Genomic DNA, 13,862 nt, shown 5'->3' with positions numbered 1-13,862 from the left:
CAGGGCGTCTTGCTGCCTGCTGGATTCTAATTTCAGGATGTCACCCCCCAAGATGAGCCACTGATATAATTAAAACACAATAGCTGGGCTTCCCTGGTGGCGCAGTGGTTGAGAGTCTGCCTGCCGATGCAGGGGATGCGGGTTCATGCCCCGGTCCGGGAAGATCCCACATGCCACGGAGCGGCTGGGCCCATGAGCCATGGCCGCTGAGCCTGTGCGTCCGGAGCCTGTGCTCCGCAACGGGAGAGGCCACAACGGTGAGAGGCCCGCGTACTGCAAAAAAAAAAAAAAAAAAAAATCATCCGATCCTTAAGGTAGCATGATATTCCCCACAATAAATGAGTACAACTGTGTTTCAGAGTCCAGTATTAGGGAGAATGCTTTAATATGTTAAGATTTACTTTCATATTTAACTAAAGGAGTACAGATCAGTATTGTAGAAGATACAAAGAAGTATAACAAAACAAAACAAAAAAAACACAATAGCTATCCTAGGGTTGATTTCTCTCTTGAAACCAAGAACATCTATGTAGTATCTCCCCATGTGTTAGACACTAGAGAAATCACAGCCAACAGGACAGATGTGGTTTGAACCATCAGGGAATGAAAATGCAAACGGGTTGTATACAAAATAAGGAGCCTCACCAAAGGAAAACTAGGGGATTGTAGGGGGACAGGTAGAAAGGGAATCTTACCGAGACCACAGAAACGGGAATGGCTTTCAGGAGAAACGGGCGTTCGTAGGCCTTGCACCAGCCCCGCACACACGTGACCCTTTTAACCCAAGTTCAGGCAGTTTAGTGCATTGAACGAACGTGTACACGAAACCTTAAGCCTGAAAGTGATTTTGCCCACCAGGCACAGCTACCAGGAAGACAGCCCTGAAGTTCTGTTTTGTTTTGCACTGGGGTGGAGTGAGCAGCAGAAGGTAGGAGAAGGCCACAGGCAAGTTTAAGGCAGTGGGACAGGGAATCACAGCGCATGACAGAGAGCCCTGGGGGACTCAAGGGAGGGCAGGGAGCAGCACCACTGACCACAGACTAAACCTTCCTATTCTGCCCGGGGCGGGGGCTCAGCTTCTGACTGTCTGCAAGCTTGCCTTCTGCAAAAATCCCAGCTGGGAACTTGCACAAGCCCTTCTCCTGGCTTTATCCTCTCCGCGGAATCAGAGCTTCTAGGTTCTAACACAGTCAACAGAATCTTATTAAGACATCTGTCTAATGTCAACAGCTTATCTTCACGGGAACACTACTGCAAATCCACCCACCGACAAAACGAGTGTGTACAGAGAGCGAGCAGACGGCCCCCTGGAAAGACGTTCCAAAAAATATGGGTCACGGAGAACGGCAGCGAGGGACTGGAACTGATTTTCGATCTAGACCTGGAAATAGTGACATGAGCACTGCAGCCTGGTGGTTGGGTCTTAGTCTATCAGAGACCTACATGTTTATTATGGAAAGAGAGCACCCTGCGGTGGTTCTTAAGCAGTGGCATCTACGCATGTTCTACGTTGTCTTTGTCATTTTTTGTGGCCGGAAGCCTCATCTTCTAGAGCAAGGTTCCTCCCCTCTACTGCAACTCCCTGAGTGCCACACCTGATTTTTTCTCTTCATTTTTTACTTCTGAAATGCTCTGTTTGGGCAACTTCCTCGCTTTATCCCTGCAATGCCAGTCCCAAGCAACAGCCACCTACGCCTCTCACAAATCCCTTGATAGAACCGCAGATCATGCTCAGCCTGGCAGTGCTGTTAGCACAGCTCTTGTCTGCTCCCTTTCCTGTTTTCCCAAACTCTCAGGTGGGGTATAGAGAAGTGTTTGCTGCTGGCGATCAGGAGGCTGCCTTGTTACGCTGGGTAAATGACTCAGGCAGTGACACGAGGTGACACACCACCACTGCTGTGGGCAGCCCACCTGTCTGGAGTGAAAGGGGAAAGGTGGGATGATTCTCTCGAAGCAAAACTGCCCTGGCAGATGGCGAAGACCCCTCACCTCCAAGTTACTGGCTGCAGGGGCGTGTTGAGAAGATGGTGTTCTCTCTCTCTCTCTCTCTCCCCATATGCATTTAGAGTGAAGCATCTCTGAGGGTCCATGGTCACCCGTAGGATGGTCCAGATGGATGAGGAGGCCAAGCTGTACCTCCCAGTGGTGCACAGCTACGGACACTCACAAGGGGCTATAACTGAGTGTAAGCCCAGCTTGGACTCTCCCTTCCAAATCTTCTCTTCTTCCATGGCCTCTGGATTCCAGGGGAGGGCACAGGGGAACACCACCGGATGATCCTAGGACCAGATCTACCGCTTTGCCTTCTTCTCCCAAAAAGGAGGTGGGGATTTGCATGTGAAAGATTGAAAGAGGAAATGCTCTTCCAAGAAGCATGAATCTAAAGATGGGAGAAACATTACGGGCTGCTGTTTTTCCCTTGGAATTTAAGGACAATCATAGGAAGTCTATGGCTTTAAAACATTCTCCCCCTGTTATATGTTTCCTTGCACCTCCCCGTCGTACGTAACAGCCTACACATTATTGATAAGGACTAATGCCACAGTACCTATAGCAACAATGCAATAAATGCGGTTCACTGTTACCTGATAGGCGGTAGGTAAGTTGCTTACACAGCTGGGCTGCCCTACACACAACTGTAATTCTTGGCATGTACCGGCTCAGACTTGGCAGTGGAGGGTAGGGGATTAGGGTTAGAAGTGTCCTTTCATAGTCTACCTGCTTCTGTTGATCACGTGCAAGGACAACGTTCTTCCCAGGGCTCCTAGGGACCGGGAGCTTCAGGTGAGGATCAGCAGGGGGGAAAGTAGTCAGTGACGCACGTAAGAGCGAGAAGCTGCAGGACCAGCCCTCTATTTAGGGGGCAGTGGTGGCAGAGAAGGCAAGACAGCGGGAGGCCTAGGAGAAACCCGTCTTTCCCTACCCGTTGGAGAAACATAAGCCCCTCGAATGATGAGGGTGATGTTTTCATTCACGTGTATCAATTAATTTCCATCCCGGTCTTATGGATGCAAGTATGGTAACCCTTATTTTTAAAGACGAGGAAACTGAGCCCCCAAAGGGTATGTAACTTTCTCCAGGATATGCAGTCGCCTGTATTTTTATATGTAACTTAAAGTGAGAAGAGGGGTGTTATTTCCTACAGATGATTGAGTTTTGCCCGTTTAAAATGCTGACCCATTTTCTTTCTTATCGGATGATTCTTAGCACTTGGATTTAACAAAAGCTTAACTGAGAAACCAGTGTCCAGAGCTTGTACGAAATACAGTCATTCAGCGGCCATCAAATTGCCATTTTCTCTAGCATCCGTCGCAATGTAGTTTAAGAAAAACCTTCATCTCCCAAACCTGTGCTGGCTATTTCTAATGAAATGCCTCTTTCAGAGGTAATCTCTCACTATCTTTTACAATACTGTTTCTAATACCTTCCCCCCACCAGAGTGGAAACTATAAATGTTCACTATTGATCTTCTTATTGAAAAATGGCATTATAACATGTCGCTTTAGAAGCTTGAATGCATCAGAGAAAAGCATGAACAGAATTTAAATTATAGAAAACTGAAGGTAGCTGATTGGATTTTTAGCCTATTAAAAAAATAATAAACTTATTTATACGGACAGTTTTTCAAAGTCTTTCATCCTGTGTGGTCTCGAATCCACGGTGAAATGGGGGGTTAATTCTAAGGTCTGTCGGGGAAGGAATAAAGAGAATGGGGCACGTGGGGGGGGTCTCATGAAAACCATTTCAATAAGAAATAATCTGATAAGTGAGGAGTGTAAACATCTGGAAGGTGGCCTCACAGAGCCCTGAGTGAGTCAATTTAGTGATAAATGTCAACATCAGGACTCTCCAGAGGGAAATAATTGCATTAGTCACTGCAAATAGACATAAAAGACTAGCCTTTCTTGGTTTTTGTTTGTTTGTTTGTTTTTTCTTTAGCGTTCATACCAAGAAGACAGTCAATGAGTTTCACCGACTCTATTCGTTAAGAGTAAAATAAAAAAATGTAGCAAATTACAAAGAAACATCTCCATTATCGAAATCAGCCTAGGGAGAACAGAGTGTGTACACACTGCCTCAGTCTCATGCACACGTTAGTTGGAAATCACTCCACACACCAAGTGTCACACGTTTTTATGGGGACAGGAATGAGCTGAAAATCAGGCAACATGTAAAATAGCCTCTGGAAAACCATACATTGTACCCTTTTAACGCTGGCTAAAGCTACAAGGGAAGAGAAAACTCCAGTGGGCAAAAAAAAGAGAGAAAGAGATGGAAAAAAAATGAAGATAATATAAATCTCATAAAGATTTTGGTTTACCTTTGTCTTGCGATGAAAATGAGTTTCATTCAAATCCAATCCTTCAGTCCAGGATGTAGGTGTCTTGGATCAAGTGGCATCAGAAAGTCAATAAACTTTTGGTTGATGTACGACGTACCGAAGAAAAGTGCACAGATCATACCTGTATGGGAAAGTGAAGGATGGCACGGTGAACGCAGACATGTCACCACCATCCAGGTCAAAAAGTCAAGCATTAGCTGCATCTGAGAAGCATCTTCCAGTGACCTCCCAATAATTACCTCTCCCCATGTCAAAAAGTAACTGTTTCCTAAATTCTAATACCATACATTCAATTTGCCTGTTTTTAAACTCTCTATAAATGGAACCCTACAGTATTTATTACTCTGTCTAGGTTCTTTCATGTAACATTACAAGATGTATCTATGTTGTTGCATGGGGTGGTTCATTCAGTTTTTAGTTCTAGGCAATATTCTTTTGTATGAATACACCTCAGTTTATTCATTCATCCTACTGTTGATAAACCTTTAGGTTCTTTTCTTGGCTTTAATGAATAGTGATGCTGTGAAGATCCTTGGACAAAAGTTTTGGTGCAGGTATGTACACATGTACGTCAAGAATGGAACCAGGTGGGACTTCCTTGGTGGTGCAGTGGTTGAGAGTCCGCCTGCAAATGCGGAGGACACGGGTTCGAGCCCTGGTCTGGGGGGATCCCACATGCCGCGGAGCTCGTGCGCAACAACTAGTGAGCCTGCGCTCTAGAGCCCGCGAGCCACAACTACTGAGCCCGCGTGCCACAGCTACTGCAGCCCGCGCGCCTAGAGCCCAAGCTCTGCAACAAGAGAAGCCACCGCAAAGAGAAGCCCGCGCACGGCAAGGAAGAGTGGCCTCCACTCGCCGCAGCTAGAGAGGGCCTGCGCAGCAACGAAGACCCAATGTAACCAAAAATAAATAGATTAAAAAAAAAAAAAAAAAAAGAATGGAACCAGGTATATCTATGGTCAGTTTTCATAGATACTGCCAAACAATTTTCCAAAGGGTTGCACTAATTTATACGTCCTCCCACCAGCCTTGTGTGTGAGTTCCAGTTGCTCTATATCTTTGCCAACACTTCCTGATATCAGTCTGTCTGTGGTAGCCGTTCTGGTGGTTGGGCAGAGGTCTCTCATTCTGGTTTTACTGTAAATTTTCCTGACATTCAATGAGGTGGAATGTCATTTTCACGGGTGCATCAGGCATTTGGTGTGAGGTGCTACTTCAAACCTTTTGCTCACTTTTGAACTGGGCTGTTAGTTGGTTATTTTTTGTTTTTGTTTCTTTTTACTTATTAATTTGTAGGAACACTTTCTATCTTGAGGATAGGACAATTTTGCTAGTTTAAAAGGCTGTTGGGACTTCGCTGGAGGTCCAGTGGTTAAGACTTTGCCTTCCAACATAGCGGATGCATGTTCAATCCCTGGTTGGGGAGCTAAGACCCCACGTGCCTGGTGGCCAAAACGCCAAAACATGAAACAGAAGCAATACTGTAACAAATTCAATAAAGACTTTAAAATTGGTCCACGTCAAAAAAAAAAAAACTTTAAAAAAGCAAATAACTAACTAAATAAAATGCTGTAAATATCATGTCATAAACCGTGGCTTTTCTTTTGACTCTTTTAATGGTGTCTTTTGTGATCAGAACACCTTGCCAGTTTATCGGTCTCTTCCTTTAGCAGGAGCGTTTTGTGCCCCGTGAAGATAGCCTTGACAATTGTGACGTGTCTCATGGCGGTCTGATGATTTGATCTCTTTGTTTGTTTGTTTCTCTTTGTTGTCAGCAGGATGGACTGCCTGAGAGAAGTGGGCAGATGTTGCTGGAAGTGTAACTTCAATCTAACAGTATTTTGATTAAACTACAATGGTCCTCAATGCTTTATTTTTTTAATCAAATGAATCTTGCTTTCCCTTTGCCTTTAAACTAACCAAACTGAATTCCTTTCTCTTAAGGCTCTGTCCTGTAATAAAATTAAAATATACTTTACAAATAATGTCATCACTGATAAGTTAGTACAATCGAGTTATGAAATTCATGTCATTTTTCATTGTATTAGGAATATAAAGTCAATGAAACAAAAATTTACTATGTACCTATTAAGGTAGAAAAAAAGGTATCAAAAGGAGAAGCTGGAGAAAATGAATGATAATGTTAGCCTACTTCAATAATGGGCAAATTGCAACATCCTGCAACAGATTGCTAGGTCGAAAGGATGAAATGACTCATTCTATAGCAGCTGAATAATATGAGTAAGAACTATTAGAATAGTGAATACAGCAACAATCCAATAACTACTGTTCATTGTTCATACTGGCAGGTGAGTCCATGAATTGCCTTCTGGCTCCTGATGGTTGCTTGGAAACTTGGCCTCTACAGGTGGACAAGCACGATAAAGAGTTTGACACCAGCATACATTGTTCACACAAATAAAATCAGACAGGCGTTTTGAAGAATGGCGTTATTAACTTTAAAACACTTGGATTTATTTTAAACTGAGAATATTTCTTCTTCCTAGGTTTATATCACTCATCTGGAAAATGAATCATGATTCTACATATATTCTATATATTTCATTTGGGCATCTCTTATACCACTGTTTTTCATAGAGTGATTATTTTCATAGGTTTTTTTAATTGAAATACAATATGGCTCTTTAATGAAGGAAAGATGAAGAGAAGTATTATATTCTTTATGTAATCAAAATGTTTAAACCAGGCCAAAGAAAACATAAATTATTCAAGGTTATGACTGCCTTTCGACAGCAGCCCTGGGTTCCATCCATGAAAGCATTAAATCTTCCAAAATGTGTGTGCGTGTGTGTGTGTGTGTGTGTGTGTGTGTGTGTTTTAATTGTACTGCAAAAAATCTTAGGTTTTTGAAATAGTTTTCAGGTCAGATGAAAACTGACCAGTCCTTGCTCCGGCAAATAATAAAATCTGTAGCAAGACTAAAGAAATGATTTGTGGTGAAAGACAAAATAAATGTAGACATTCGATAAGGGATTTTTCTTCCTTCATCTATACTCAAACCTACCATTTATGTGAGAGTTCAATAAGGTTGGTGAGTGTTATGTTCATAGATGTGCTAAACCATATAGGAGTGATACCTGCTTCCCATTTGAGGCTTCATTTGCACCTGGAAACTTTACTCTTCAGGACTAAAATGAACTTTATTCTCAACCTCACCAGTGAATGTTATTTATTTATTTTTTTTTAAAAAAGGAGGGCAGGGGATACTGGCAGAGTAGGAATAGCGGAGGTGACAGAGATGAATTCTAGCGTCAGAATGGGTTTTAAATAAACAGAAAAGAGTGATGTGAGAGAGAAATGCAGGAGTGTATCTTATCTAAGGCATCCTACTCCGGAGAAATTCCTTTGGTGTCAATATGTTTAGCTTTCAAAGAATCACATAGACTTAAATGTCAAGAGGTTTTTGTGTATCTACCCAATGCAAAATCTCTTTCAAGGTTGCTGGCAGACAGAGGCAATTTTCCAGGCAGTCAGCTGGAATTTCCCACTTTTATGTGAAGGAGAGAATAAAAATACTTGGAATCTGGGATGTCCTGCTGCAGTGGGTGCTCAAGTCTTCTCTCTGGAAACTCTGGTTTTTCAGCTTATTTCTTTTTACTTTGGGAATTTCTAAGCCAATGGATTGGAAATAAATAGAGAAAGAAGCATACGCTTCTTTCAGGAAGTGAAGCCATTGGGAAGAAGTGAATAAACATCCTTGCACTTTGAGAGAGGGTCATGGCGGTGAGGCAAAGCCCAGTCTATGGGAGGGAACCTGCCCCTGTGGGCGGGAGGCAGCTGTATCCCTGCAGAGCTGGCTGCTGCCGCTCATGAGACAGGGCGTACACGATCACCATGGAGACACATCACCCTGGGCATCAGGCAGGGACAGCCAATCATATGGCTTCATGTGAGTTGGGTTGCTTCATTAGGATAAGTTACCCAATATCTTCATCTTCAACCAACCAAGTAGTGTCCTTTGGAGGAACAGTGTTTAATCCTAGTTATAAAATAAGAAGACATTAAGCATGACAATGGAAGACCAGGTTAATAAAACAGTGGATCCTCCAACAGAGAAGCAACAATGAAAAACAGACATACGGTTCACTCAGTAAATAGTGATTAAATACCTACTTGAAACAGGTGTCTTGTTGGATAGACATATGGATAAGCGCTTTCACTTACAGCCTGGATCTCTAAAACCTAATTGTACTTGAGTTGAGTCCTGTTTATAAGAGTTTTAAAGAAAATTAATGTTGGGAGCTGAAAAGTGAATATGGCATTTTTCTCCATGCCCCAATACTTTTCTCTTTTTAAAAAATTTATTCATTTTATTTATTTATTTTTGGCTGCATAGGGTCTTCTCTAGTTGCGGCAAGCGGGCGCTACTCTTTGCTGTGGTGCGCGGGCTTCTCCTTGCGGTGGCTTTTCTTGTTGCAGAGCACGGGCTCTAGACACGTGGGCTTCAGTAGTTGTGGCAGGCAGGCTCAGTAGTTGTGACGCATGGGCTTAGTTGCTCCACGGCATGTGGGATCTTCCCGGACCAGGGCTCGAACCCATGTCCCCTGCATTGGCAGGTGGATTCTTAACCACTCTGCCACCAGGGACGTCCCCCCCACCCGCAATACTTTTCTAAATAAACAACACCACGTGCATATGTTTTTCAGGCCCTGACACAGTTCCTGGTATCTTACTCTCTCCTGGAAATCTCTTCAGAGTGAAAACAATCTTTTAAAACTCAAAGGATGATTCTGTTTCTAAAACACCTACTCTGGGGCTTCCCTGGTGGCGCAGTGGTTGAGAGTCCGCCTGCCGATGCAGGGGACACGGGTTCGTGCCCCGGTTCGGGAAGATCCCACATGCTGTGGAGCGGCTGGGCCCGTGAGCCATGGCCGCTGAGCCTGGCGTCCGGAGCCTGTGCTCCACAAGGGGAGAGGCCACAACAGTGAGAGGCCCACATACAGCCAAAAAAAAAAAAAAAAAAAAGCTATAAAACACCTACTCTGTGCCAGGAAATTGGTTATGCACTTCATCTCGTTTATTGATTATAGTTTCAGCATGATCCTGCATGGTGTGGATTGTTTACTGTGCTTTACAGAAGAGGAATCCAAAGAGGAAATGATTTAAGGTTTCTAAACTTCCAGGGAAGGACCTGAGAATCTGAAGTCCGTGGATCTTATTCCAAAAGCTCTTTCTTACTTATCTACCTGAAACAGATTCACACACGGGTGCTCAGTGAATGCAGAGTAGCTGCCGCAGGAGTTTCTTCCCTTCCCCTTGTTGACACAAACATACGATTACGTTTCACGATGGTCACTAAACATCACAGTTCTCAAATGTGAACATGCACCAGAATCAGCTGCGGCCGGGTCCACAAGGTTTTTCTGTAAAGAGCCACAGAATAAGTATTTCAGATCCTGCGGTCCATACAGCCTGTCTTGTAACTGTTCAGTTGTTGTAACGTTAAAGTAGCCATACATCATGAGATGTGACACGGTGTGACTGTGTCCCCCTAAAAGCATACTCAGGGACACAGAATTTCATACGGTTTCCATGCGTTGCAAAATATGATTCTTCCATGTGACATTGACACTTGAGATAAACATAAGGTTATTTTTTTCTTACCATTTTTTTTTAAAAAATAAAGAGATGGCTGATATAAATATAAGCCTTATGAGTATCAAGTAGATCATAAAAAATTCTGGGAGGGAGCACAGAACTTAGAATTTTCTGTTATGGAAAACTCTCTTTCATAGTACAATGTACAGTTTTTCCGTTACCAGTTTTGTTGTTGTTTCTTGGTATCATTCAGTACTTCAGTGTAATTTTGTTATAATTACCAAAAAAAACATGATTCTTCTTTTGATTTTGTTTGTTTCCCCAACCAATTAAAAACAGAAAGACCAGTCTTAGTTTACGGCTGGAAAAAGGCAGATGGTGCTTCAGATCTGGACCTCTGGGCTTCGTTTGCAGACCCTGACCTAGAGGGGTTATTAAAACTAAGATGCTGGGCTCCACCCCAGAGTTTCCCGTTCCTTAGGCCAGGAGCCGTCCTGAGAACTGCATTTCTAACAAGCTCTGTGGTGGGTTCCACCCTCAACAGAATGGTGCAGAAAGATTAAGAAATCAAAAATGAGTCGCTTGTAGGTCAACTCTTGTTCAAAGCAGTGATGTTTCTGGATAATTTTCCCATGTGCCTGTGTCCCACACCTGTTTGCTTTAATCAAATCAGCTGCCTACATTTGAAAAGTGGGATATTTACAGGAAAACACGAGCTTCTGACTACTCTTGAAAAATGCAGAAAACATTGTAGTGTTTTCTACATTGGGGGCAGTGTTGACCCTCGACTTGTTCATGGCAAACCTTGCAGTCAAGGTGGCCCCATGAGACAATGCCTACACCTCTCCATGGTCTTTACGCAGTCTGTCACTCACGTCCTTACCTTTTCTGGCTGTGGGACCATTTGCCTTCACAATCCCTGAACTCCATGGATGGAGAAAGATTACTGTACCTTACATCAGAGGACTTAAATTTAAATAACACCTACTGGGACAAAGTGAGAGAGTGGCATGGACATATATACACTAGCAAATGTAAAATAGATAGCTAGTGGGAAGCAGCCTCATAGCACAGGGAGATCAGCTCGGTGCTCTGTGACCACCTAGAGGGGTGGGATAGGGAGGGTGGGAGGGAGACGCAAGAGGGAGGAGATATGGGGATATATGTATACGTGCAGCTGATTCGCTTTGTTATAGAGCAGAAACTAACACACCATTGTAAAGCAAGTATACTCCAATAAAGATGTTAAAATAAATAAATAAATAAACAAACAAACAAATAAATAAATAAATAACACCTAATTTGTGTTGGGCAGCTAGCCATACATTCTTTCTCTATATATAGTATATTACACACACACACACACACAGACCCATGTATGTATACACACACACACATATATATATGTATATGCATATATATGGTTAATGCATATATAATACTACATATAAAATTATATACAGGTAATTTCACTAATATATACATCGACCAGGGAGGTGGGCATGGCTACCTCCATTTTCTAGGTACACAAAGGGAATCACAAAGGTCATACAGGTTGCCTAAGGGTGCCCAGAAGGACAACTGAATACCAAACCTGTCTGCCCCTAAACGGTATGGCATCTTCTATATATACTAGCCCTCTCTCTCCAAGCACAAAGCAAAAGAAATATTTCCTGCGGCATCTGTTCCCTACAAATATGAGGCGTGCCTGCCACCTGTTAAGCGTGGTGAAGAAAAAACAGAGCAGCGGATTATTTACCAAAAATAAATATCAAATTTTTAAAATTTTGTATCATTACAGGCTCATGGTTTTTTAAAACATAGCAATAACTTGTCTAAAGAATGTTGTGCTTTGCAAATCTACTGTAATATATTTTATTCCCTGACACGTAATTACATACCAATCAGTTTTGATTCTCTGTTCTTCACCAGGAAATATTTATTTGAAATATCTCTGATTTGGTTCTCCAAAGAACAAGTTGTGTGCTGAATAGGAGGATCAGACGGCTGTTTCTGTGGGTGATCAGCCATGCTATTTTGAATCACTATGGGAGACAGGTTCAAAGGTTAGACGTCAAAATCTTTTCAGAGATTCGTTAGTTTCCGCATAGCTAGCAAAAAAGAAGCGGCAGAAATCAGGCATTTAAAAGAGAGCTATAAACGTAGAGAAAAATGATCATGATTAGCGACTGTTTTCATCCATGAGGATGCTGTAAAACTGTACCTAACATATGCTGCTTTATAATACACGTATAGCGTACAAACCAGTATGTTAGGTGTACTTTGTGTACGTGTGCACATACTTTGTATACACACACATATATATGTGTGTATGTATACACACATACAAATTCACACATAACAGTTATATGCATATATGTATATATACATATATATGACAAAGAGTATATTTTAGCTGCACTTATTTATAACATGTGGATTAAAAGAGTTGTGATGTAGATATTAATGCATATGTAATATACATTACCTATAACATATAATATATATCACAATTGTTTTAATCTATATAAGTTATAAAAGTGCATCAAAAATATCCTCTTTGTAATACATATAAAACAGAGTATATGTATTATAAATGTTATGTATTTTTCATATGTATAATGCAGTATAACCTATATTCTTATACTCTTATTCATATATAATAGCTAAACTGTTTATATATATATGTTTATACGTATTACAAAGAGGATATTTTAATATTTAATAACATATAGATTAAACAATTATGTATCATGTTATATATATTGTATAAATTATATATGCATTGATATATATTGCAATTGGTTTAATTCTCATGTTATGAAAGTGCATCTGCAATGTACTCTCTGTAATATATATAAATATATATAACAGAGTATAACTGTTATGTATGAACACACACACACACAGAGTTCACCTAACATATACTGTTTTGTAATCTGCATATATTACAAAGCAGCATATGTTAGGTGCACTTTTATAGCATCATATGGATTAAAAACAAGTGCTAATCATGCTGATTTTTCTATAAATACCACACACACACACACACACACACACGTGTGTGTGGGTACATAAAACATTCCTATTAGAATTCATACAGATTATGAAAACCACAATCCTGGAAGTTGCTGTATTCAGAGATACTCAATAAATCATCAAGCATTGTACTTTACCCCTTATGATGCATCAGCGTCTGTGTGCGTGTGCGTGCGTGTGTGCATGTGTGTGGGCACCCCATCTCAGTAACCCTGAGAGCTGACCTCATGGCAGCAGGCACGGGAGCGCCTGTCTCTTACCCCATATCTCACAGCTCCCAGCAGCTCCCAGGGGCTGAGCTCTGTAAGCACGTAGTAAATGAACAGTCACGTTGCCCCCAGAAGGTGCTCCTCCAAGTTATGCAATTCCAGTGTGCAGCAAACACACGAAAACGTGCACCAAAGTGTCTTCATCCCCCACTTCTGTCACTTTGATTTGAAATAAAAGGAGAAATTCTTTTATGTAAATATTTGGAATCTTTAAAGTGAAGATCATCAGCTGGAAGAAAAGCAAAGATGTGAATTGAAATGTAATAACTTTCCCAGTAGGATCCCTGTGTCTATTTATCATGAACATTTTAATTTGTACAACACTTTTTCTGCCTTTGCGGACAGAGCTTACTTAGCCCCCATAGTTGGAGCTCAATTTCTTTCTGGACTTGACAGATCAAAAGGCACGGGATTTTTTCCCAGGAGCATCTTGTACTGTTCACGCCATTCCAGCCCGTCATGTTTGTCAGTGAAAGAACAGGAAACTGCTTTGAGGAGATGCGGAAGGAGGTACATGTGACTGACAGTGTTAACACTTAAAATGAAGGGAATGGCCATATTTTAGATTCCACATGTAAGTCATATCATGTGGTCTTTGTCTTTGTCTTTCTGACTTACTTCACTTGGTATGATCATCCACTTCAATTTAAAAA

At 41.7% G+C, this 13,862-nt stretch overlaps 1 protein-coding gene across 1 annotated transcript in view; it reads right to left on the bottom strand.

Moving 5' to 3' along the window:
• LOC308608562 (pseudouridine-5'-phosphatase-like) overlaps positions 1–13,862 on the bottom strand; it is a 442,308-nt gene that overhangs the window by 84,646 nt on the left and 343,800 nt on the right. The window contains exon 7 of the transcript XR_014014194.1: positions 4,322–4,463. The gene's annotated coding sequence lies outside the window, so the exon portion shown is untranslated. The remainder of the gene's footprint in view (positions 1–4,321; positions 4,464–13,862) is intronic.

This window comes from Mesoplodon bidens (genome assembly GCF_964165515.1).
Source record: "Mesoplodon bidens genome assembly, chromosome: X".
In the NCBI taxonomy this organism is placed as follows: Eukaryota; Metazoa; Chordata; class Mammalia; order Artiodactyla; family Ziphiidae; genus Mesoplodon; species Mesoplodon bidens.
The sequence above is the reverse complement of the archived record's forward strand: the minus strand, read 5'-3'. Positions and strand labels throughout refer to the sequence as shown.